Source organism: Mytilus galloprovincialis, chromosome 3, assembly GCF_965363235.1.
Source record: "Mytilus galloprovincialis chromosome 3, xbMytGall1.hap1.1, whole genome shotgun sequence".
Lineage (NCBI taxonomy): Eukaryota > Metazoa > Mollusca > Bivalvia > Mytilida > Mytilidae > Mytilus > Mytilus galloprovincialis.
In genome coordinates, this window is record NC_134840.1 from 105,023,326 (window position 1) to 105,050,986 (window position 27,661).

The 27,661-nt window shown below is 34.1% G+C and overlaps 2 long non-coding RNA genes across 2 annotated transcripts; both read left to right on the forward strand.

The window, feature by feature from the left end:
• The first annotated feature begins 4,849 nt into the window (after positions 1 to 4,849).
• Positions 4,850 to 5,403, forward strand: LOC143069654 (uncharacterized). The gene is made up of 2 exons (XR_012976452.1): positions 4,850 to 5,063; positions 5,359 to 5,403. It is a non-coding gene; the product is annotated as an uncharacterized LOC143069654 (long non-coding RNA).
• A 3,983-nt stretch (positions 5,404 to 9,386) lies between these two features.
• Positions 9,387 to 9,950, forward strand: LOC143066688 (uncharacterized). Its single transcript, XR_012975743.1, has 2 exons — positions 9,387 to 9,610; positions 9,906 to 9,950. It is a non-coding gene; the product is annotated as an uncharacterized LOC143066688 (long non-coding RNA).
• Positions 9,951 to 27,661: the final 17,711 nt, after the last annotated feature.

Sequence of the window (27,661 nt, forward strand, 5' to 3'; positions counted from 1 at the left end):
GAAGCATCTCCTACATCAACATCATGACAAACAGCAGTGGTTTTGTTTGGCACATCTGGAAAAAGATTTTTAAAAGAAAATACCAAAGTTTTTATTTCTTCTCTATGATCAAAAGACAGATGTGCAAGTTTTGAGTCTAAATTTGACAAAATTTCTGAATTTTTCAATCTAACGGCCTCTTCCAAAGTTTTAGAACTAAAAGGTGGTTCAATTACATCTGGTTTGTCATGATTGTTCTCAAATTTAACCATGCCTAAAGTGGCAACTGGTTTACTATCACATAGAACATTAGTACGCTCAAAATATGGTTTTAACATATTAATATGACACACTCTATTTTGTTTGCGCCGACCTGGAGTTTTTACAATATAATTCAAATCATTAATTTTACTCTCTATTGTATAAGGACCACAATATTTAGCCTGTAAAGGATGTCCAGGGACTGGCAGAAATACAAGTACATTATCACCAGGCTCAAAAATTCTGTCCCTGGCATCTTTATCATACCATATTTTCATCTTGTTCTGTACATTTTTTAAGTTTTTCTGAGCAATTTGACAAGCAGTAAACAATTTTTCTTTAAATCTAGATACATAGTCTAAAAGATTCAAGTCAGTATGTTCAGTAAGCCACTTTTCCTTAATCAGTTTTAACGGTCCCCTTACAGTATGACCAAATACCAACTCAAAGGGACTAAATCCAAGGGATTCTTGAACAGCCTCTCGGACTGCAAAAAGTAGAAAGTGAACTCCATCATCCCAGTCTCTGTCAAATTGAAGACAAAACGTTCTAATCATGTTCTTCAATGTTTGATGAAAACGTTCTAAGGCACCTTGAGATTCTGGATGATAAGCACATGATCTGTACTGAGCAATCCCTAACTGGTATACGACTTGCTGAAATAAACCCGACATGAAATTTGATCCCTGGTCGGACTGTATAGACTTAGGAAGTCCTACTAATGTGAAAAATTTGATCAAAGCTTTGACGATAGTAGGTGTCTTGATATTTCTGAGCGGAATAGCTTCAGGAAAGCGGGTAGATGTACACATGATCGTCAATAAATACGCATTTCCAGTCTTGGTCTTTGGTAAAGGTCCAACGCAGTCAATCAGAACTCTACTGAAAGGTTCGTCAAAGGCTGGAATAGGCAGAAGAGGTGCTGGTGGTATTTTCTGGTTAGGCTTACCAACAACCTGGCATATATGGCATGATTTGCAGTATTCTGCAACATCGTTTCTAAGTCTGGGCCAGTAGAAATGTTGCAATATTTTTAGGCAAGTCTTCCTTATACCTAAGTGTCCAGCAAAGGGGGTGTCATGGGCAAGACCAATAATTTCTTGCCTATAAACTTTAGGCACCACCACTTGGTACACCACTCTCCATTCCTCCTCTGGGGTAGCATCAGGAGGCCTCCACTTCCTCATTAAAATGCCGTCCTGATGGTAATAGCATTCGGCCACTTTGTCTGCTTCCTCTTGTGGTTGAGCTCTCTGGCTGAGCTGAAGAACCTCAGGGTCTTTATGTTGTTCTTCAAATAAATTCTTTCGGTCTAATGAATGGCTGGTAACGTCTGGCCATGGCATAATAACATTCTTGTTAACACTAGGTGGTTTTGTAATGGCCTTTTCTGAGCTACCAGGACCTTCAATGTCAGCTATAAAAGTGTCAGAAAGGTCCATGTAATCAAACTTGTCTTCTTGCAAAATCTCATTTTGTTGTTTTCTAGCCATCGCCCTAGTAACAACACAAGCTGGATACAATTCAGCATCATCTTCAGGTGATTTAAAATCCACCACCGGTTCACTGGTAACAATTGGTTCAGCAACCACTTTGTTCCTAGCTAGATCATTTCCTAGCAATAATGTAACACCCTCAACAGGGAGATTAGGACGAACACCCACAACAACTGGTCCAGTTATCAAATCTGACTTCAGATAAATTCGATGGAGAGGAACATCTATACAACCTAACTCTACACCTTGTAACAAAACGGAGGCACCAACAGAAGTCTTCTCGGACAAAGGCAACACACCTTCTAACAATAAAGACTGAGAAGCTCCCGTGTCCCGTAAAATCTTAATAGGCTGAAGAGTGGTATCATCAACAATAGAAATAAACCCATCAGACATAAAGGGTTTATATTCCTCCATGTAATCACAAAAACTGGACTTAAAAGCCTAACTCGCAGGACATTCCAACGTACTGGTAATATAAGGTGTCGTACACGCACTGGACTTCGGCTTATTATCTCGTTCATTCTTCTTCTGGAGTCTAAAACAATCAGCCATCAGGTGACCAATCTTCTTACAATAAGCACAAGTCAGTGACTTCTTCTCAAAAGTATCAAATTTTGGACTAGACATATTATAACTGGACTGACTCTTATTCTGTGGAACAGGCTTACTATCAGTATGCTCAGTGCTTTGATTTTTGTAATTTCCACTGGAAGTATTAACATTTTGACCCTTGAAACTTCTTTTATGTGAAAGAGTATAATTATCTGAAATTACAGCTGCATCATGTATTGTCCCAACAGTTTTGTCGTCTAAATGTGTTTTTAAGTCTAAATGAACACATTGTTTGAACTCTTCTAATAACATCAATTGTCTTAGGTTATCAAAATTGTTATCTGTTTTCTTTGAAGTAAGCCATTTATCAAATAGATCTTCTTTTTCCCGAGCAAATTCCACATAGGTTTGTGAATCAAACTTTTTATAAGATCTAAATTTCTGTCTATATGCTTCTGGTACTAGCTCATAGGCTTTCAAAACTTCCTGTTTCACAGTGTCATAATCGGAACTTTTTTCTGATGGAAGTGAGGAGTATATTTCAGCGGCTTTACCCTCGAAAACACTTTGTAGCATTGTAGTCCAATACGGCTTTGGCCAATTCAAATTACGAGCAATTTTCTCAAACTGTGGAAAATATTTATCAACTGTTTTTTCACAAAATCTGGGAACCAAACGTATATTTTTTGCTGCATCAAAATAATCTGATTTTAATAGGACTTTAGAGTTGCTTTCTTCTTTAATTATTTCAATTTTCAGTTTTTCCATCTCTAGCCTTTCCCTCATTTCAAGTTCTTTTATTTTCTCCCTCTCCTTCATTTCCAGTTCTTTTAATTTAAATTCATCTTCTTTTTCTTTCTTTTCCATTTCTAACCTTTCCTTCATTTCCAGTTCTGCTTGTTTTAATTTAAATTCATGTTCTAATTCAAGCTGTTTTAATTTAAAGGCATCTACATTTTCGACCTTAAGTTCAAGAGCCTCTTCACCTAAAATTTCTGCGTCAACTAATTTGTCTATAACCAAATTTTTTATAATTTGTTTTCTCATAGATACTTTAAAATTTAACTGCAGATGTTTAGCAAGCAACACTAATTCGTCTTTCTTTAAATTATCAAAACTCTCCAGGTCTGGCGTTTTCAAAAATTTACCAGCATCAAATGCCATTTTGTAGAATTTTGTTGGCTAGTTATAATACAAATACTAAACAAATTTTGAATAAAATATTTTTAAGATCCCGGACGAGCCCCCAATTTCTGTTACGGCCAGAAATCGCCTTTAAATTGTAGCCAACAAAAGACACAAATCAATAATAAAATTTAACAATATTTAATATACAAAAGTTTACAAAAGGTATTACACAAATATTACTGTTAACTTAACTGTCAAAATATGAGTCCACTCTTTTATCTTTATCTGTATCCGGAAATCTTTCGGAATCCAATCTGAATATTATGTTCACTACTAAGGTCACAATCCAGTATGATGTTGTTTGTAGAATAAAAGTGTCAATCCAAATGCCGTGAATACTAATGTCTATCAATGTCTAAGTCCAAGTTTAATTATGAGAGTTTAACTTTAGTGTCTGTATATATAGTGTTGTCATGAAAAATTCTAGAACACTCTATAATGGAACATTGTGGAAAATCCTGGAAAGTTACAACGGAAGTTTCTGGAATAACGTAGAAGTTTAAATTACGCATCTTTTATAAGGATCATTCTAGAAAGTTCCAATCATTCTGTGATTGTTCCAGTGATTCCTAAACTGCACAGTTATAAGATTATTTGGTAAACAACTATCAGGCCATACAACACAAATTAGGCCAACATAAATAAACATAATAATTACAATATCATAACATTATACATTCAACAATTTATTTGATTAAATGTACAGAATATTGATTAATGAAACAAAACGTTGCTTTCAGCAATTCAGTTTTTTTTTTAATTGTTTACTGTGAATATGATAAACTGTGAATAACCATAGCATCACGGTGGCGTAGGTTTGAAAAAAAGAGGATAACAAGGGTAATTTTTTTTTAAAAGTAACAAGCAAGAATAAACAAAAACATAAATAAATCGCTCACATCTATAGTTTATTCGTCTAGAAGTTAGTCAAGGCCCTCAAAGAAATAAGCAAAGCATGTTTGAAAAATAATAAGCAGGTTTTTAATATATGTTTGAAGGTGTTAATACGTCTTGCATTCCCTTGTATTAAAACTGGATTTATATCTAATAATTAGACTCTTAATGTGAGAACGAGCATACAGCAGCTAAACCGACGAACGATAAAAGTAGAAATGTACTATTCTTTTGAAAAATCTAGAAAATCAACAGTAAAACAATATCGGTTACGATACTGATCAAAAATTATTTCTAAATAAGAATTCTGACTATATAATGTTATTTAATCACTCATCATTCAAAACGAAACCTTTCATTTGAATATAATGACAACATTTGGAAATGATTTAAAGTATTCATATAGGAATGATCCATCAAATTATTATACAAAATGTATATTACACAATGTTCTGAAACTCATTCATCATTTATACTTCATTTGATCATCATTTTATATTGTTAACGTTTCATTGCGTACATCGCTTTATGTGCGCCAGTTTTAGGAGTTTTATAAAGGACAGTGTAGGAATCCGCGTTACTTTCCCCTCTCTTCTAATGACGTAAACTGCTCAGCGAGTCGTGTGCACAACTGCAAAGAACATTCAGCGGACACGTTGTCCAAAAGAACAATTCGTGGCTAACCACAGCGTGAGTTACTTTTAAAACATTACAAATTATGTATTTACATCAGCGACGAACTGTTTTAATATATTTTCATATGTTATAAAGAAATTATGAACATTTTACCGTTCAAACTGTTCGTATCTGCGATGAAACAACTTTATTCAAGACAGAACCCGACGTGTGCAAGAATATTCATCTTTTTATTATTATAAAGAACATTAACAGCTTTATATATCTACGAACTGTTTATCTGTATTTTTAATGGACTTTAATTATCATTGAACACATTGTAAAATTGTATTTATATTTGTATTTTCAGTTTTTCACCATTTGGATTGGTAGTGAAATAAAAGTCAGCTCCTGATTGTTTTATCTTTACTTAAACCCAGTCGTCTTGGTTACACTCACTGTTCAGGCCAGTACAGTGAAAAAGCTACAACTTGCCTGTTGTTTTTCTTGGATAACGTACGCCACTCCACGACAGTCAACAGACCAACAACGTAGTTTCAACGACAACGTAGCAACGTACATACGTACATACCTTTACACTGACAGTGGACTACATATCTTGTGTGTACTCGGCAGCAAACCAACAACGTTGAACAAACATTGCCGATTTACATCATGGATCCCAGTCACGCGGAACAGCAAGAAGAGGTTCAGCCCCAAGAGGGAAATGTCCCAGATCTAGAATTATTACAAAATCCGTCTAAAACAACAAATGTAGATGAAAATGCCGAGACTAGGCGAGTGCGTGAACTTACCGAAAAGGGACAGGGAGCCTTAATAGAAAAACGTGACAAGTTCTATCACGACTTAGAGGCCCTATGGTCAAACCTAGACTCTCAGTTATTAGAAACGGCCAAGCCTCCCAACGGCCTCCAGCAATTGTTAACAGCACAAGATAAAATTGTACAAGCCTGTACTAAGTATTGCAGGCTCACAGACGAGTACTTGACATTTCTGAAAAATACAAAAACATTAGACAGCCTTCAAGACATTGATACGTGCAAATTCTCAACGGATATCCGAATGTCTAAAGTCGAACTGGCAATTGAAACTTTGCACGAGCATCGCCTTACCTTGACAAAGGCTAAATCAACAAAAACGAGGACATCTAAGGGAAAGACCACCTCGCACAGTGGGAGCTCACACGCCTCCGACATGTCGAGCCTAGCAAGGAGAAAGCGTGCCAAGGCAGAGTCCGCTAGATCAAAGATAGCCTTTGCCGAGCAAGAAGCTGCCCTCCTAAAGCAGGAAGCCGTTTTACAGGAACAAACCCTATACAGACAAACAGAAATCAAGGCCGAAATGGAACAAGAAGCCATCCGTGCAAAACAAGAGGCCACACGTAGGAAAGCTGAAGCGGAACAAGAGGCCACACGTAGAAAAGCTGAAGCGGAACAAGAGGCCACGCTGCTCACCTAAAAGCTCGAATTGAACAGGAGGAAGAGCACATCAAAGCTAAAAAAGAACAGGAGGCCGTTCGCAGGAAAACTCAAATGGAACAGGAAGCCGCACGTGCGGTCCGAGAAAAAGCCGAACTTAAGGCCGCTATGAACATTCTCGAAGCAAAAAGAGAAGCTGCAGCCGCAGAAGCCGAGGCTCGTATCCTGGAAGACGATGGCAGCCAAGCAGTTAGTGATCTCCCTGACGAAACGGAAGACCCTCTCAAGCGTGTGCAAGATTTCGTCAATAAACTTCCTGTATCAACTGTTGTAAAAGAAGTAACAGGACCTCAAAAGAAAGAACAAATTCCTGTTAAAATTGAGCTGAGACATGAAGCACCAGCGTTCGTGCCATCTGTGGCACTGAACTTGCCACCACAAACACCTGAGGTCTTGCCTACACGTGCTAAGTCACCAGATGTTAATGTATTCCCAGATCTGGGAACAGTAACTGGAATAGGAAAACAGGGCGTTTCAGCAAAGATCCCTGTCTCACAGCAAAATCAAGGCATTATAGAAGAGATCCCTGTCTCACACCTAAGACAAGGAGCTATAATAGAAGAGACCCCTTCTGCACACCTGCAGCAAAACAATCCTACGTTAGAGATAACAAAATTTCTCCTTCGCAAGGACTTGCTGTTCTCCCGGCTAACAAGCTTTAACGACCAGGCAGAATCATTTCATACATGGAAAGCCAGCTTTAAAAATGTCATAGACGAACTACAAGTTTCTGACTCGGAACAAATAGACTTACTAATTAAGTGGCTAGGGCCAGAGTCTGGTAAACATGCCATAAGTATTAGGGCATCAAATGCCAACAACCCAACAAGAGGCCTTCACAGATTATGGGAAAGACTGGACGATCGATATGGTGCTCCAATAATGTTGCAGACGTCTCTCGTCAACAAACTTGACAACTTTCCAACACTGACAAATAAAGACAACTCACTCCTTTACGATTTGTCAGACATTATCTCAGAAATAGAGTATCACAAAGAAAATCCCAAGCTGGGATGTTTGCTAGCTTACTTCGACTCGTCAAAGGGGGTAAATCCTATTGTGGAAAAACTACCATACGGACTCCAAGAAAAGTGGATAACAAGGGCTTCAAGATACAAGTCTAAATATGAAGTTGCCTTTCCACCTTTTACAGAATTCTCTGCCTTCATCAGGGAAATGAGCAAAATTAAGAACGATCCTGGGTTCATCTTTGGTTCAAAGGTAACACCAAATACAAAAGACGCTACGCCAAGGTTCACACCTCAGACGTACTCTAAAGTCAACGTCCATAAGACGGCTGTTGAACAGCAAACTGAAGACAGCAGTCAACAACAAGGTCTGTGTATCCTACACAATACAAAGCATACCTTGAATGAATGCCGAGCATTCCTAGCCAAAACTATAGAGGAACGCAAGGAACTGTTGAGGCAAAACAATCTTTGCTACAAATGCTGTGATTCGATTATGCACAGAAGTCGTGATTGCAACGCGAGTATCAGTTGCAATGAATGCGGAAGTAAACAACACACCACCGCATTACACACTAATCGAGTGTACCAAACCAAAGGTGCACCGCCTTCACCGCCTAGATCAGTCGACGGCGGGGAGCAACTTGAGTTAGCTGAAACCAAGCTAACCTCTGTTAGTTCAACTTGCACAGATATCTCCAAAGACGGCAACAGCAGTAAATCTTGTGCCAAGATACTTCCTGTGAATGTCTTTCACAAAGATAATCAGGACAAAGTTATTCGCATGTATGCAATTATTGACGACCAAAGCAACCGGTCTCTCGTGGCTCCTGAATTCTTCAGCCTATTCAACGTACAGGCAGAAACAAAAGACTATTTGTTATCCACATGCTCCGGCAGCAAGGTTACTTCCGGTAAACGAGGAAACGGCTTTGTCGTGAAGTCTGTACAAGACAATACTAGTTTCAATCTGCCTGAACTGATTGAATGCGATAACATTCCCAATAATCGGAACGAAATTGCTACACCTGAGGATATATTGCAATATCAACACTTGCAAGAACTACAAAAACATATTCTCCCGATTGATGGAAAATGCAAAATCCTATTGCTCATTGGAAGAGACCTTATAGAGGCACATCATGTCCTTGATCAACGTCTAGGACCACCAAAGGCTCCATTTGCGCAAAAGTTAAACCTGGGTTGGATTATCGTTGGAGAAATACGCTCCGATAAGCAACATGTTCACCTTGAACTCACTACAAAGGAAACAAATCCAACTTGCAGTGTTGTGAAACCACAGACAAAGAAATTACCTGATTGTAATAAAACCAACACCCAGTCAAATGAAATTCAAACTGATTCGTCTAAACTTTATCTCCGTTTACATGGGCAACCGAAAACGAAATCAGCGACTTCTATCGTCAGATTTGCAGAAGCCGAAAAGTTCACCTCGGAAACAACGCCACCAAAAGTGAATACCGACAAAGAAAAGTACACCCGAAAACATTCAATTCCCATGGAAAGCTTCCATTCGCCTTTGGATACGCAAGGACAAGAGGAAAGCAGAATAACCAATTCCAACTTAAGTCACAGAGAAAAGGAACATGGTACCGGATGGTCTACTGTATGCCGTAAACGTCAAGGAAAGCATCCGTCTCGCAAGACGTCCTCGTTAGATCACATATCCATGTCGAAAGGAGATTCTTCCATCAGAACTACAGCCATGGAGTTGGATCTTAGATCGCCGCGATCTCGTCGGAAACACCGCCATATCTAGGATAGAAGCTATGAAATACCCAGCCTCCCGTTGGACTACTTCTAAGCGAATATTTGCACTGTTGTTATATATTTAACATTTTATTTGTTTTCGATAATAGAATAGTGATGTCAGATAGACCTCAGACGGGGAGTATTCTGAAACTCATTCATCATTTATTCTTCATTCGATCATCATTTTATATTGTTAACGTTTCATTGCGTACATCGCTTTATGTGCGCCAGTTTTAGGAGTTTTATAAAGGACAGTGTAGGAATCCGCGTTACTTTCCCCTCTCTTCTAATGACGTAAACTGCTCAGCGAGTCGTGTGCACAACTGCAAAGAACATTCAGCGGACACGTTGTCCAAAAGAACAATTCGTGGCTAACCACAGCGTGAGTTACTTTTAAAACATTACAAATTATGTATTTACATCAGCGACGAACTGTTTTAATATATTTTCATATGTTATAAAGAAATTATGAACATTTTACCGTTCAAACTGTTCGTATCTGCGATGAAACAACTTTATTCAAGACAGAACCCGACGTGTGCAAGAATATTCATCTTTTTATTATTATAAAGAACATTAACAGCTTTATATATCTACGAACTGTTTATCTGTATTTTTAATGGACTTTAATTATCATTGAACACATTGTAAAATTGTATTTATATTTGTATTTTCAGTTTTTCACCATTTGGATTGGTAGTGAAATAAAAGTCAGCTCCTGATTGTTTTATCTTTACTTAAACCCAGTCGTCTTGGTTACACTCACTGGTCAGGCCAGTACACACAAAATCATTTCAATTAAACGGATAGTTAATCTTTTATTGTTATTAAATAATAAATTGATAAAATTTCTATTTTTGAAAGCTACATTACTATTGTCACCAACCCTTGAATTCTCTTAACTTATATTAGGCGCATAGATTATTTATTCAAATTATTATAAATATGCTGTTCGCCTTGTAAACGCTATCGAATATTGTTTTCCTTAGATTAAAAAAGGTATAATTTTCTCATGCAGACATCTCTATTGTGCTGTCGGTTTTCTATATAGGTCAACTTACAAAAAAAAGTTCAAGTCAAACAATAAATAGGTCAAAAGTTTGAAATTATCACAGGGCCTGATTTGAAGGCTTTGATGAATAAATGATTTTAGTGCATTATATATAAAAAAAGAAGATGAGGTATGATTGCCAATGAGACAACCCTCATCAAGAGACCAAATGAAACAGACAGAATATATAAACAATGAAAAAAGCAGTCGACGAATTCTTTTAAAAACTATAATGATTGGTCATTTTTACTGCTTGAGAAAAAAAATTAAAATCATACATTTCAAATATTTAAATATGTTATGATAATATTCAATAAGTTGAGGAGTTGTCGTATTCTACGCACTACAGGTACAATTTTTTGGTTTCCTGTTTCTTTTTTAAGGAGACAGTTAAAATTAAATTACTTTTTTATGACCTATTTATGGGCATTATGTTTTCTGGTCTGTGCGTCCGTTCGTTCGTTCGTCCGTCCTTCCGTCTGTTAGTCCGTTCGTCCGTCCGTCCGTCTGTTAGTTCGTTCGTCCGTCTGACCCGCTTCAGTTTAAAGTTTTGGGTCGATGTTTTTTTATATGAAGTTGAAGTCCAATCAACTTGAAACTTAGAACACATGTCCCTATGATATGATCTTTCTAATTTTAATGCCAAATTATAGTTTTTACCCCATTTTCACGGTCCACTGAACATAGAAAATGATAGTGCGGATGGGGTATCCGTGTACTAGGGACACATTCTTGTTTTCATAAAAGATAAATTAAAGAACGTTATGAAAAGCTATAGTCATATATTGGTAGATTTTGATTGAGATGTCATCTATATATAACGACCAAAACGTAAACAACTCATGACTTGTGGGCGATTTCAAATGAAAATTGTCGGATGTACGAGGTTCAACAGCGCGCAAAATGTTTTCCTTATTTCACGTCCTTTTGTTTCTTATATGTAAGTTCAGAGAGTTGAATATATTTCCTAACATGTCATGATCTCACGTCATGACCACATGTTTTATATTTGACGTACAAATTGCCTTCTAATGTCGCCTTTGAACTTTGCGCCCTTTGTAACGTTTATCAGTATGAAATGACACATAAACTTCGGAAAATAATTGTTGTAAATAAAACACAAGATCAATCCGCAACACACGAGTTCACCATTTTCCATTCGTTATGCCCAATTTTTAGTTTTGTGGACCTTTTATTCGTTTATTCAATTTCTATTTTGGCCAAAGTGTTGTCCTATTTTTTGGCATGTCTTTTTACATCTTTTCCATTTTTTTTAAGTGAGAATCTCGGCAAATCAAATACAGCTAATATTTTTGTTTATTACGTTGATCAATCTTTTTTTTTCCCGACAAAGCATTTAAATTGTTCATTTACGAAAGGACTGTTTACTCACTCTGTCAAAGAGTGCAACAACACGATTGTGAAACAGTATGTTTGCTGTATCAATACTTTCTGTATGAAACAAAGAATTTCCCATGAAATTCAATTAAATTGATAACAATACCTTGAAGTATTACCAGGTAATAACACTTTCAAATTATTTACACAAGATTTTTATGGAACAGGTTAATGGTTACTGAAAAAGATTCAAATATTCCGGTTATTTAACCAATTTCCATGTGCGATAGACCTAGTCATTGGATAATTTCAGGCGAAACACCGGTGCTGTTTAGAAGTCGGTTAAGCTGTGTTGAATGTATATGTACACAGTGACGTCCGGTGTGACTATTCAAACTGTTTGTATGACGCTCTGTGTCTGTTGGAGACCATAATGCAACTACTCTTCCAGATATCTGTATCACGTTATTTTCAATCTTCAATTTGTGTAAATGGGGAAACTTCACTGAATATAACGGGTTATACTGTAGTCCAACAACGTTAACAGTATGAATCAAGAAGAAGAGATACGGATACAAACGGACCTCATATAACTAAACAAATACCTGTGACATCTGTTCGTATCTTTGCGGCGTTTGAAATACTGTTGCAAAAAGAAAAACAACAAAAAACAGAACTTCGAGGAAAATCCAAAAATATAAATCCCTATTCAAAGATGATTATCAAAATTCTGAATGGGTAGTCTGAGCCGCAGTTCACACGTTATGTAGTAGATGTTCTTTTTCTTCTGACTTGACTGACAAATGATGCAATATCAAACCAAATATAAAAAAAGTTAATATGATAAAAACGTTGAAGACTTGATAAAACAAACAGGACATAAAGTCAACATAATTCCTCATCTATGACGGATCTTAACCAACCAATTGACTTTTTTTTCATAAACACGCACAATTGATAATGTAAAGAATAACACGCTTCGTTCGATTTATGACTTAGAACTCTTTGATATATGATAACATAACATAATCAATTGCAAAATATCTGTTGATAAATTTGTTTGCCTCTCACTATTCATCAACCGTCATATGAGTCAATTACAATTGTGAAATCCAGGATACTGAACAAAATCCCTAAACTTATACTTCTAATTTTTTACTGTTTACAAATTTTTGAAATTTTTGAAATACTAAGGCTTTTCTACCTTAAGCATAGATTACCTTAGCTGTATTTGGCAAAACTTTTAGGAATTTTGGTCCTCAATGCTCTTCAACTTCGTACTTTATTTGGCCTTTTTAACTTATTTTGTTCGAGCGTTACTGATGACTCTTTTGTAGACGAAACGCATGTCTGGTGTATATACTAAATTCAGTCCTGGTATCTATGATGAGTTTATTTAAATGTGCATTCTAGCACCTGTGGTTCTGACGACAAAGGCGATAAAATCTGAACCGCCTCAACCCACATGCAATTTGCCATGTATAAAATGAGTTATTATACATAAAGTATGGTCATATTACGATAGGCTTAAAGAAGATAAATATATCAGCAATACATATAAAGTAATAATATAAGGCCTCTTGAGATTAAAATTAGACTCTGAAAGAACCGTTGGTATGTTTATTGCTTATCTGGTAACGCTGGTCTAGAAAGTTTTGAAGGAAGTGTCAAATCAGGTAGTTATATTAACATTATTAGCTGGCATAACAATTTATTGCATTAATTGCATTAATAATTTACCTACTCATTTTGATTTGATAAGATTCGATTACTTGAAAGATGTGATGTTTTTAATTTTGACACAACTATTGGTAAAGTCTCCTAGATACTTCTATAAATATTTTTTTGTGTGTGTCTTTATTGTACAAAAAAATAAGAATTACATTGCAATTTGAAACAAATCGTTTATGAAAAACTGATAAAACAATGACAACCCTCCTAAAAACCCACCCCCACCAAAAAAAAAAAAAAAAAAAATAAAAAAAAAAAAAAAATCACAGTGGCATAGAGGAACACAGAAAAGAAGATTTGGGTGAAAACCTCTCTCTGTTACAGAAAATATCTACTAGCTTGTATTTTGTTTAAATTCAAAGAAAACTATTTGAAGTTTTCCATGTTGTGTAATGCCCCGTTGTCATTAAAAAGTATTCACTGTATTATATAACATTATATATTAAGATGAAATTGACAGTAATCGTGTGATGGAAAGTAGTTTCCTTAATATTTTAAATTCATAGGAAGTAAATGACTTTTTTACTGCCTCACTGGATATTATTCAGTGAGATTTAAGACCGTTGCAATTTCCTGTTATTACAAAACAGTAATGTTGTCACGATTACATGTCTTCAGTATCTCATATAATTGTGTGTCTTTACACATACACGTAGGTAACCTTAAAAGTCAACGACAAGTTTTACGGACACCATCATGATTTGGTTGACCGTTATGGATTGTTTTGATCACAAATGACAACAGACATGTTCCAATTTTTGTATTCCTCTTTTCCTATATTGTGACCAATCACAGATTGTTTTCAATGGACAATAAGACAGGTACTACTGTTTAGGTAGAATATGATTGCCTTTACCGAATGCCTTAGAATATTTGGTATCTTCTTATGAACTTTTTCAGAAAAGCGAAACGTTCTTTTACATAACCCTGGTTGATTAAAATTAAGTTCTTACGCCAGACGCGCGTTTCGTCTTCAAAAGACTCATCATTGACGCTCAAATCAACAAATATTAAAAGGCCAAATGAATACGAAGTTGAAGAGCATTTAGAACCAAAAATTCCTAAACGTTTTGCCAAATGTATCTAAGGTTGTCTATTCCTGAATTGGAAAAACCTTAGTATTTCAATAATTCAAAGTTTATTAAACAGTTAATTTAGTCTGAGTACCAGCTGCAAGCTCTGGAATATCGATTGAGTTGGGAAATGTATATCACATGTACAAGTGAAGCTGGTATATTGCTACTAAGGTGGGGATAATTGATAATTTCGAAATTAAAATCGTCTCGTTCCTCGTAGATTCTGGTTTTTTTTTCTTTAGTGTTTCTTCCAGTTATGTGTTGCTTCTCCCGATTCAAGATTTCGGTATTCCAATATAGGTCAATTATGTCTTTTGACAGACACCTCCACTAAAATGTTCTTCCTGGCACTTATGTATTCCAGTAAACCCCTTCTTACACGTTCCATAGCTTATAACAGTCATTCTTTTTCAGTTTTGTTTCGAACTCCACTGACGAATCTATGTAGACAAAACGCTCATCTGGCATGTTTGTGCTAAAGTGAAAGCCTGGTATTCTAGAAGTTCTTGTCAACCATATATCTGAAGAATCTCATAAAGGTTGAAATCATTATAATCAGCGTTAATCAATGTTAATCAATGTTATTTCAACATAATGTCGACAAGTTCCAACTACTTGGGAATACTTTTTTCCCAGAAATTCAATTAGTACGTTTAGGAGCCATTAGATATATTTACATGGAAATCAAGAATACAATTATTTATGAAATATTAAATATTCCACAGTAGAGGGATCAATGATACGGTATTGTCTGCAGAAAATCGTTCGCATTTAGTGTTGTGTTTCTGTTGTGTCGTAGTTCTCCTCTTATATTTGATGTGGTCCCCTCAATTTTAGTTCGTAACCTGGATTTGTTTTTTTCTTAATCGATTTATGAATTTCGAACAGCGGTATATACTACTGTTGCCTTTATTCACTTTCAAGGTTATGTGGTAACAGACCAAATAAATTTTTACCATAAATACAATGGGCGTTTTCGTGAAAATGATAATAATCGTGATTAAGTCAATAGGTAAATGTTATTATGCAACAGTTTGGGATTACATAATTGTATATAGCCATTTTTGTGATTAAATTGCTATGTTTTTGTATTATTTTCATAACTTTCAGAAATTTATTTTGATTTAGCGATGTGTTACCTCTAATTAAATTGGTTTCAATTGACGTATATAGAAATAGTTATCATAGGTACCAGGATTATAATTTAGTTTTGTTATTTGATTTTGCCATGTGATTATGGACTTTCCGAATTGATTTTCCTCTAAGTTCAGTATTTTTGTGATCTTACTTTTTAGTACACCAGACGCGCGTTTCGTTTATACAAGACTTATCAGTGACGTTAATATCAAAGTATTTATAAAGCCAAACAAGTACAAAGTTGAAGAGCATTGATGATTCAAAATTCCAAAAAGTTATGCAAAATACGGCTACGGTAATCTATGCCTTGGATAAGAAAATCCTTAGTTTTTCGAAAAATTCAAAGCTTAGTAAACAGGAAAAACAAAACATCTCAATTTAGAAATACCACTTATCTTCGATACTGACCTTTGTCGTCATATGCTGTCGTTTAGTAGTAAAATAATGAAATAACGCATTCAGATATGGTCACATATCAACGTCCAACTCGAATTGTATGCCCAAATATCCATGGAAAGAGAGAGCGTATATGTTGAAAAAGGTAAAAGAATACCACCGAGAGTGTACCAAGGCTGAATCTTTGTGATTATTTTTAACCAAATAACTGTGTTTCCCTCTACGCTCCATTTTTTTTCTATTAATACGCATTAATATGGACAACTGTGAAGAAATTAAGATAAACACCATATTTCCAAGTAACAGATTATATATTCAACAATTTATTTGATTAAATGTACAGAGTATTGATTTCTTTAACAAAGTGTTATTAAGTTGCTTGCAGCAATTAAATTTATTTTTTAATTGTATTTTCTGTGAAAATGATAAACTGTGAATAACCATAGCATCACAGTGGCGTAGGTGTAAAAAGAAAAGAGGCTTTCAAATGCAAAATTTCGTTTAAAGATAACTATCAAGAAAAAAACTAAAACAGAAACAATCACATCTGTAGCTTATTCGTCTAGAAATTAAGACAAGGCCCCTTCAAGGAATAAGCGTATGCATGTTTGAAAAAAGAATATAGTTGTTGCATGTTTGAAGGGGTTAACACATTTTGCATTCCCATGTACTTAAACTGTATATATATCTGATAATTAGACCCTTAATGTGGGATCGACCAAACAGTGACACCGACGAGCGAAAACAATAGAAAATGCAATCTTCTCATGACAAAGTTGAGAAAAATAAACAGTAAAACAATATCGTTGACAATACTGATCAAAAGTTATTTTTGAATAACAGTCGTACATTTACAGGAATTAAAATTGAGACAGGCAATGGGAAATGTGTCAAAGAGACAAAAAACCGACCATAGAGCAGAATTATTTGTTAAAATGTGTTATTAGAAACATTCGTTACAATATAAAAAAGGTATACCTATTTTCACGTCCTGATTTTCGAGTATACCGGCTTGCTCTTGTCACATGAACCATTGTCTTTTTTTTAGTATATATAACAAGTTAAAAGTCATGTTTTTGCGATAAGGTCCGTTCGAATTTTCGGTAACTTAATTGCAAAAGTGTTAACAATCGATTCCATTGACAATATAAAGTAGTGAACAATGTACCGTTATAATGTTATTTAAACACTCATCATTCAAAGCAATACATTTATTTATGCTTATTTATAACTGTTGATGTTAATGTCTTTTGGCTTTATGAGTCTTTGTTTACTACTTGGTTTTGATTGTTATTGTCTCTATTATTATTAACAACACAGAAAGACTGAATAAACTATTTATAAAAGAGTGGCGAACGATGCCAGAGGGATATTCAAACTCATAGATCGAAAACGCCATGGCTAAAATAGGAAAAGACAAACAGACACGTAATATTACACAAGACAACACATAGAAATCTAAAGACTAGGCAACACAAACCCGGTCACAAACTGGGGTGATCTCAGGTACTCTGGAAGGGTAAGCAGATCCTGCTAAAAATATCGCAACCCGGAAAATAGTATAATTTAGTAAGTTACATTCGTGTAAATGGAACGGAATTATAGTAACGACATAAGGAACATATCCGATATCATCTGTAAAACAGATATTCCATAAAAGTAAACCAACTCGTGATGGCGTCTGTAAAATTTAGGGAGCGATGATTGAAAATGCCACATAGAAATCGAAAGTTCCCAATTTGGAAGATGTGCTTAACTTTAAACAACATTATGAAACAGCCATGATGATATAGTGGCATTTTTTGGATGAGAGATCATTTAACGACCAACACGTGAACAATTCATTATTTGCGTCGAAGATTTTAATTAGTGCGGGCATTTCCACAGGAAATGGTCGGATGTGCGAGGACAATATGTCTGAATCTTATTTCGTTATTTTTGGTTTATCAGTAAGTTATTAGTCCAGAGACGTTTATTCTTTTCTTATATGTGTCACATTTCATGAACATATTATGTAATATATTTGACGTCCCAGTTACATTATGTTGTCGCTTTTGGACTTCGCGTCCTGTCCTTACCAACGTTTAACAATTTGAATGACACCTGTAACTCAAACGTTAGCATTAGTTTGAACAATAAACAGAACCAATCCGCAACATCTAAGTTTACCCGGGTTTTCACCCCGTTTTTTTGTATCATGATGTCCAATTTTTAGTTCTGTGGATGTTTATGTCTTGTCGTTGATTTTTCATTTGGTTATGGTGTTTTCCGATTTTTTTCGACTTCTTGTTTTGAAGTGTCTATTTATATCTTTTCCCTGTTTTAAGGAGAAAATCTCGGCAAATTGAATACAGTTATTATTTCTGTTTGTTTGTTTTTTTTTATTCAACAACAGTATTGCTCGCTGTTAACAATTACTCCACTGACACAGCTATCTCAGTTATCTTATTTCTGTTTGTAACGTTTTTAAATCCTTATCTTTCAGACACGCGAAGCAATGAATGTGTTTTTATTTGATAGATTTTTTGTGTTTTTTTGTAAAATTGTAACACGGTGATGACTGATGTACCCATATTTTGACTATTTCATTTTTTATTTTTAGTTCACGCATCCTTGTCAAATATAACGGAATTTGATGAGACTGTTATACAAAGTAAGAGGTTAAGCGCTATAAAACAAGGTTCAATCCATCGTTTTCTACTTTGAAAATGCCTGTACCAAGTCAGGAATACGACAGTTTATTTATGTGTTTTGTCATTTGATTTTGCCATGTAATTTGGGACTTATCGATTTTATATTTTCCTCGAAGTTCAGTATTTTTGTGATTTTGCTTTTTTGACAACGCATTTATATTGTTCATTTATCAAAGGACTGTTTAATCACTCTGTCAAAGAGTGCAACAAAACAGTTGTGATATAGTATGTTTACTTCGCTATAAATATATTTTGCTGTATCACTACTTTCTGTATGAAACAATAAAATTCCCACTAAACTCAATTGAATTGATAACAATCCCTTACAGTATTACAAGGTAATAACACTTTAAAATTATTTACACAAGAGTTTAATGGAACAGGTAATTTGTTACTGAGAAAGCTTTTAATTAGTGTCATTGTAACATATTCCGATTATTTACCATTTTCTATGCGCGATAGACCTATTCATTGGAGAATTCCAGAAGACAGATGGGTGCTGTTCAGAATTCGGTTAAGCTGCATTGAATGTATCTATACGCAGTGACGTCCAGTTAAAATAGAGACGTTGAATTCCATTCAAACTGTTTGTGTTGAGCCATGCTCTTTGTCGGTTAAAGACCATACATGCAATTACTGTTTTAGATATCTGTTTCACGTAATTTTCAGTCTTTGATGTGCTTATGAAACTTAACTGAAAAAAAATATAACGTATATATACTGTACAGTGGCGGATCCAGAACTTTTCATAAGGGGGGGGGCGGTGACTGACCTAAGGGGGGGTACTCCAGTCATGTTTCAGTGATTCCCTATATAATCAACCAAATTTTTCCCACGAAAGGGGGCCCGGCCCCCCAGGCCCCCTGGATCCGCCTATGCTGTAGTCCAACAACGTTAACAGTGGGAATCTAGAAGAAGAGATACGGATATATATGGATTTCATATAATTAAGCACATACCCGTGACACCTGTTCGTATCTGTGCCTGAAAATATAATTTTTGAAAATACTGTTGTAAAAAGTAAATACAGACATGCGTTTCGTTTACAAAAGAATCACCAGTGGCTCTCGATTCAAATTAAGTACGAAGTAGAACTGCATTGCTGGCAATATATTTCAAAAACAATAATGATTATCTATTCCTGGAGCTCATCTGACATTAATTCCAAAAATCTCAAGGTAACTCCAACTACATAACCAGAAAGCTACCAAATGAGGACGGAAACTTCTTTTTATTGCAAAGCAGCAAAACTAATTAAAATAATGGTATGACTGGGTGTTTATTTTTCTTTATTTTCTTTATTCATTACTATTCTTTGGTTTTTCTTTCAGTGATGGCTTTTTGTCTCCTATTTGAAGATTTCTGTATTCTCATAGTAATGTAGGTCAAATACCAGTATCTCACTTAACAGATTCTTCAAATACATTGTATCAAACACATCCCAGTATACATCATCGTAAACACTACATAACTTATAACAGTCATCTTTGTTAAGCTGTTTTGATTTGAAGACCTCTGAAGAATTGTATGTAGACCCAACGACAGTCTAGGGAAATAGTATTTAAAAAGTAAAATCACAAAAGTACTGAACTTCAAGGAAAATTCAAAAGGAAAGTCCCCAATCAAATGGCAAAATCAAAAACACATCAAACAAACGGATAACAACTGTCATATTCCTGACTTGGTACAGGCATTTTCTTATGTAGAAAATGTGGATTAAACCTGGTTTTCAAGCTAGCTAAATCTCTCACTTGTATGACAGTTGCATATAATTCCATTATATTGACAACGATGTGTGAACAAAACAAACAAAAACAATACTAGGTAAAAATGTCACAAATAGGTATAAATAGTCTAATTTGTTAGGTCACATTCGTGAAAATGGAACGTTTAAGTTAAACCCTGGTATTTTTATAAGTTCTTGTCAACTTTTTATCTGAATAATCTTCCCATAAAATTCAGAAATCAGCACAATCTATTGTTATGATGTTTAATTAATGTTAATCAATTTTAATCAATGTCATTTTAACGTAATGTCAACAAGTTCTAACTACTGGGGAATACTTTTTTCATAGAAATTTTATTAATACGTCTAGGAGCTATTAGATATATTTACATGTAAACCAAGTATAAAATTATGTATGAGATATTAAATGATTCACAGTAGAGAAATCAATGATTGGGTATTGTCTGCAGAAAAAAGGTTATTTTGAAACTAGCTTGGATTACATAATTGTATATAGCAGTTTTAGTTATTAAGTTGCTATGTTTGTGTGTTAATTGTCATACTGGTATTTTCAGAAATTGTTTTATTTAGCTTTTGGTTACTTGACTTGTTGTTAAAGTATTGTGATTTTGTTGTGTCATTTTGTTGCTAATTTATTGGCGTATATATAGTAAATATCTCACTTTGAAAATGACATATATCTCCAACACTGACCTTGATCGTCATCAGCTAAAGAACTGTATTTCCCTCGACGCCCCCTTTATTTTCCATTAATACGGATTTATTTGGACGATTGTGAAATGATTACGATTAACTAAATATTTCCAAGTAACATATTATACATTCAACAATTTATTTGATTAAATGTACAGAATATTGATTAATGAAACAAAACGTTGCTTTCAGCAATATGATTTGTTTTTTATTGTTTTTCTGTGAATATGATAAACTGTGATTAACTAAGCATCATAGTGGCGGAAGTGTAGAAAGAAAAGAGGGTTCCAAGTACAAACTTTTTTTTTGAAATTAGCAAGGAAGAAAAAAACGAAAACCAAAAAAATCACTCAGTTCTATAGTTTGTTCGCGTAGTAATTAGTCAATATATAAACTGATCATAGATACCAGGACTAAATTTAGTATATACGCCAGACGCGCGTTTCGTCTACAAAAGACTCATTAGTGACGCTCGAATCCAAAAAAATTAAAAGGGCAAATAAAGTACGAAGTTGAAGAGCATTGATGACCAAAACTCCTATAAGTTTTACCAAATACAGCTAAGGTAAAAGAAGAGGGACGAAAGATACCAAAGGGACAGTCAAACTCATAAATCTAAAACAAACTGACAACGCCATGGCTAAAAATAAAAAAGACAAACAGAAAAACAATAGTACACACGACACAACATAGAAAACTAAAGAATAAACAACACGAACCCCACCAAAAACTAGGGGTGATCTCAGGTGCTCCGGAAGGGTAAGCAGATCCTGCTCCACATGTGGCACCCGTCGTGTTGCTTAAGTGATTACAAATCCGGTAAATAGTCTAATTATATATAGTAATCTATGCCTGAGGTAGAAAAGCCTTAGTATTTCAAAAATTCAAAAATTTGTAAACAGTAAATTTATAAGTTTAACCATATAAATTACAATTCATGTCAGCACAAAAAGACCCTCGAAGGAATAAGCGTATGTATGTTTGAAAAAATAAGCATGTTTATGTTGCATGTTTGAAGGGTTTAGAAGTCTTGCATTCCAATGAACTAACAATGTATTTATACCTGATAATTATACTTTTAATGAGGGAACGAGAACAGTAGAAATGCAATCTTCTCATAAAAAGTAGAGAAAATCAACAATAAAACAATACCAGTGACGATACTGATCAAAAGTTATTTCTTAACAACAGTCGTACATTTTAAAGATATTGTTTGTTAAAATGTTTTATTAGAAACATACATATAAAGACACGATTTTTGTCATAGTTTTGTCCGATTTACTTCAACTTCTAGTTTTAAAGTGTCCATTTATATCTTCTCTCTCCTTTTATAAGTTGAAAATATCGTCAAATCACTCTGCAACAATACAACTGTGAAATAGTTTATTTCGGTATAAATATATTTTGCTATAACAACAATTTCTGTATGAAACAAAGAATACCATTAAATTCAATCAAATTGATACCAATTACAAGGTAATAAACCATTCAAATTATTTACACACGATTCTAATGGAACAGGTTATTGGTTACTGAAAAAAACTTTCAACCGGGACATTTTAGGGTTTAATATAAGTACTCCGATCCCGGTGGCCGGCAGTTCCGAACCCGGTAGCAGACGATACACAAGTGAAAACTATTACAGAAGCAACAATATAAACATTTAGTTTATAAGGTAACCAGCTAAGCATATTTAAGCTATTTAAGGCACCACCATACACTCCCGTAAACTTGTATGCTTTAACTATAGTGTATAACAAATGTTCTATTTGTAGAATAAATACAAATAAATCATCATTGAAACTTAGTTTCATGGTTAACATATTCCGGTTATTTACCAATTTCCATGAGCAATAGACCTCGGCCTATTCATTGAATAATTTCAGAAAAAAACCGGTGCTGTTTGGAAGTCGGTTAAGCTGCGTTGAATGTTATATATACACAGTGACGTCCGGTTTGAACACTGAGTTATATTCTAACTGTTGGTGGGGAGCCACGCTCTCTGTCTGTTAAAGACCATAATGCAACTGCTCTTTTAGGTGTCAGACCATCAATTCAAAATCCCCATCTGTTCAACCAAATTTTCCAATTTTCAAAACATTTTACCTTAAGTTTAACTTTTTATAAATCAGGGATATCTTTAATTGTACATGTGTCAGCTTTCTACATGTCAAATGTCAACATACCTTTAAAATCCTCTAAATTGGAAGGAATTAAATAATGGTTTGGCACTGATATATATCTCACGTAATTTTCAATCTTCAATTTGTTTATATGTAGAAACTTCACTGAATATGAATATAACGTGATATACTACAGTCCAATAACGTTAACAGTATGAATCTAGAAGAAGAGTACTGTTGCAAAAAGAAAAAGTCACAAAAATACAGAACTCCGAGGAAAATTCAAAAATGAAAAAGTTAATATAATAAAAACGGTGATGAGGGGATAAAACGAAAAGGACATAAAAAAACTCTTCAACTATGCCGGATCTTAAACAAAATTATTTACAGTTTTTCTTCATATACACGCACAATTGCAAATGTATAGAATCTACATGCTACGTTCTATTAATGACTTAGAAATAAGATATATGATAACATAACATAATCAATCATAAAATAGCTGTTGATACATTTTTTTTGCCTCACCCGTCATGTGAGTCAATTACAATTATAAATTACAGGATACTGAGCCAGATTCCAAAAATAATCCTTTTAATTAAAAGTGCATCCTTTCACCTGTGGTTCTGGGGACAAAAGAGATAAATCTGAACTGCCTCAAACCACAAGCAATTTGCCATGAAGAAAATGAGTTATTGTACATAAACAATGGTCACGACAGGCTTAAAGAAGATATACACATCAGCAATACATATAAAGTAATAAAATAAGGCCTCTTGAGATTAAAATGAGACTCTAAATGAACCACTGGTATGTTTATTGCTAATCTGGTAACGCTGATATGGTAAGCTTTAAAGGAAGGATCAAATCAGGATGTAACTATTCGAAGACTTAACCGGAGTTAACCAGGAAGTTATATCCATATTATTAACTGACCTTTACACATTATTGGTAATTAATGTTATTTTAAAGATGTGATTTTTTTAGTTAGATTTGTCAAAACACCCTTGACACTTCATTCAAACATTGATGTGTTTGTGTATTTATGTGAATATAAGGTACAAAAAGAGAATCATAATACAATTAAAAAAAAAATACGTCCAAGGAAAACACGCAAAACTATGACCTTCCTCCCTAACGATCCACCCAAAAAACATTTTAGTGGCGTAGGAATAACGGAAAGGAGGATTTGGGGTGCAAACTATTGAAAGTGACAGACACTAAAACAAGGCAAGAGCACACACGTGTAAAGTTTAGTAGTCTAAAAGGTAATCATTGTCCTCAAATGAATGAATGAATCGGCATATATTTCTATGAATTGGTGTAACAGGTTTTGCCGGATAATGTTCCCAATGCATATAAACTTAAATGTAAAACATTTATTATATATATTATATTGAGACTTTTAATGTTGGATACATTATGTGTTACTTAACAATCTTTATTCGTTGCACATCCTTTATATGAATTTAATTCCATTGGCTTCGAAATCAATTTGTAGTGTTCATCTGCAAATGATCCATCAAATAGCTATACAAAGTGTTTATTACACTTATTTAATTCAATTACACGGATATTAGATAATTGATTGTAAGAATCTTCAATAACAGCTACGCAGGAAGTATTTTAATGCAATAAAGTGTCTTTAATTAAAATTGGTGCCATTATTTGTTAAAAAATAAAGGGTTTTTACTTCTTTTTTTTTAAATAAACCAAACATTAGTTGCGGTGCATATATCAAATCAAAATTATTTTAGTTTTCATAGGATCGTCTACAAGCATGACATGAAATTACAGTATCAGTCATTGATTAACAGTACAATTTCAGTACAAATAAAATTGAGAATGGAAATGGGGAATGTGTCAAAGAGACAACAATACACATCTAGTATTCAACCAATTTATATTAATTTGGCTACAATAGTTAAAAACTGAATTTTATCAAAAAAATAGATTTTTACATTATCAGCAATATTATATATATTTTATTTCGTTTGAAATTGGTGTTTTCCCGTTTGCTATTAGTGGTAACTATTTATAAATGTGAACTAGTATACTAACTAGTTCTGCAACAGTATGTACTATTTATAGAGTTTGATGTCGGGTATATAATGCACGAGGAAAGTTTTGGCGGTTTCTACGGGTGGGATTTAATGGTACTATATAAAGTTTGGCATTTAAATGTAATATTATCGAAGGTGCTCGCAGTTGCGTCGAATTGAAGTTGGTCACATTGGTATATTGACAGTTGCTGCTATGTTTATTGAGTAAAGATGCGAAAGAGAAACAATGTTATATGGAAGTATAATGAATGGATTTTACTAGAAAACGATCAGAGTTTTAGTACAATATTGGAGAGCTGTAAGTATTCCGATTGTGGTTTATTTAGACGACTGATAGGGAGCGGCAGAAAGTTCTGAAATTTGTGAAATTATGGACTTGCAGGTTAAAAGCGAGTTAGTAGAAATATGGTTTCATTTTAAATTATTGTAAGACTAAAGCATATGGATACCAGTTCAAATTATAGAATGACTAGGTGTTAAATGTAATTTAAAATAAGGGACATTAGAAATACCTGTTAAAAATTTGAGAGTTTATAAAACATTATATCTGTTTTATTTGAATGCAATATTACTATGAATTGTGGAAATTAAGGTAAAGTGGGTTGAAAAATAATTTCAATGTTAACAGCATTTTGCAGTATTTGTCAATTATGATGAGGCTTTTATGTATGACTATCTTGTAGAGCTTATTGGGATTCTTTTGCATTTTGAAAGACAAAATCTTTTATATTTTCATAGAATACCTGAGAGGATTTGTTTTTTATCCGATGCCACCGAATATGCAGATGTACTAGGTAATAAATGTAACACATTTTAAGAGAAATAAATCGGAATGAACCAAGAGCTAAACTAGTAGAGAATTAAAAGCGGTAAGCAATTATATTTTACAATCCGAACATAACCTATTGAGTGGATAATTAGTTTAGATTTACACCGATAATTAAAATGTATAAACTAAAAAAAATAAGAAAAGTTTGTATGAAGTAGGAGCTTCAGGCACAGCTTTAGAGTTTTTAACGATATGCTTAAATTGTATTAGATATGATCAAAACTGAATGGATTCCTAGAGATACATATATAAAAGCTGACAAATTTAGTAAAATTTTGATTTCGAAGATCCGGGTGTTTCAGATATTAATTTCAAATAATTTGATCTGTTACGGTGTTCATTCATTTGTGATTTATTTACCGACAGAAGAAATTAGGTGTTGTAGTTTGTTTTAAAGTTTTTTACACCTGGTACATTCAGTGTTAATGTATTTGCATATGATTGGTCAGCATTTAATAACTGCATTAGTTTGGATAGTTCCTACATGTATAATTATTTGATTGATAGGGTTATTTAGTTAATTTTATACTGCTGCGTGCATATGCGAAAAGTAACAGCTACATTAGTGGTACTTAAGTGAAAATCAGCTGTGAATTGTTTACCGTACGAATATTAATGCTGCTATATAAAATATTTCCGTGATTAGAGAAATCAAATTCAGTTTTATGCAGGGATCGGACAATTACAGCATTTTTGATATGCAACCATTTAACAGTTATTTGTTAGATTTAATTCGGTCTGACTACTAATAGTAATTAAGAAGGTATATATTTAAATAAGATACACTTATAAAGGTATGGCACACAGTGTGTGCAGTTTATTCGTGAACAATATAGCTGTTCTGTGACATAATATACAGTACTATGATGGACTTTGTATGTAATTTCATGAGCTATGTTGTACCATAGATGTACAGTGTAGCAGTGTGGTTAGATGTTGATGTATGTAGATATCAGATATGTACATGATGTATTATATATGTATAGACTATTATGAGTTGTGTTGCACAGTGTAACATAAAGTATCGCATTGTGGTTAGAAGTTTAATTTTTCACGTGTCGTTAGTTTAAGGAGAAATAATTGTATGTACAGTACTCGTGTATACTTTGTATAAGGTTAAGATACGTGATTATTTTAAAGCGGAAATTTTCCTCTGATACTATCACTTTATAGGCCGGTGCAGACAGGGCAACATTCAAGTTTCATTCATATTATGAATGTACAATGATACTTGTATATTTGTTTTTTTTTATTTTAAATAATACACGTCCGAGTATGTCTGGCGAGACGTCCTGTCGCATTGGATCGGATCCAGGTTTCCAGTTGACCCCTTTATTAGGTTTATTTGGTTGTTCCTGAGTTATTCATTTATTCAGTTATTGTGTTTACATTCATGCCAACCATACATAAGTTATTGTTTGTATATGATTCACATTAATTTAGTCAAGTTGTACCTAATAGCTCATGTATATATCCTGGTTTCGTTTCGGGAAAAATTGTTGTCTTTGTTTTTTCATATGTTATATAGATATGAGATATGTATATGTATAGACTTT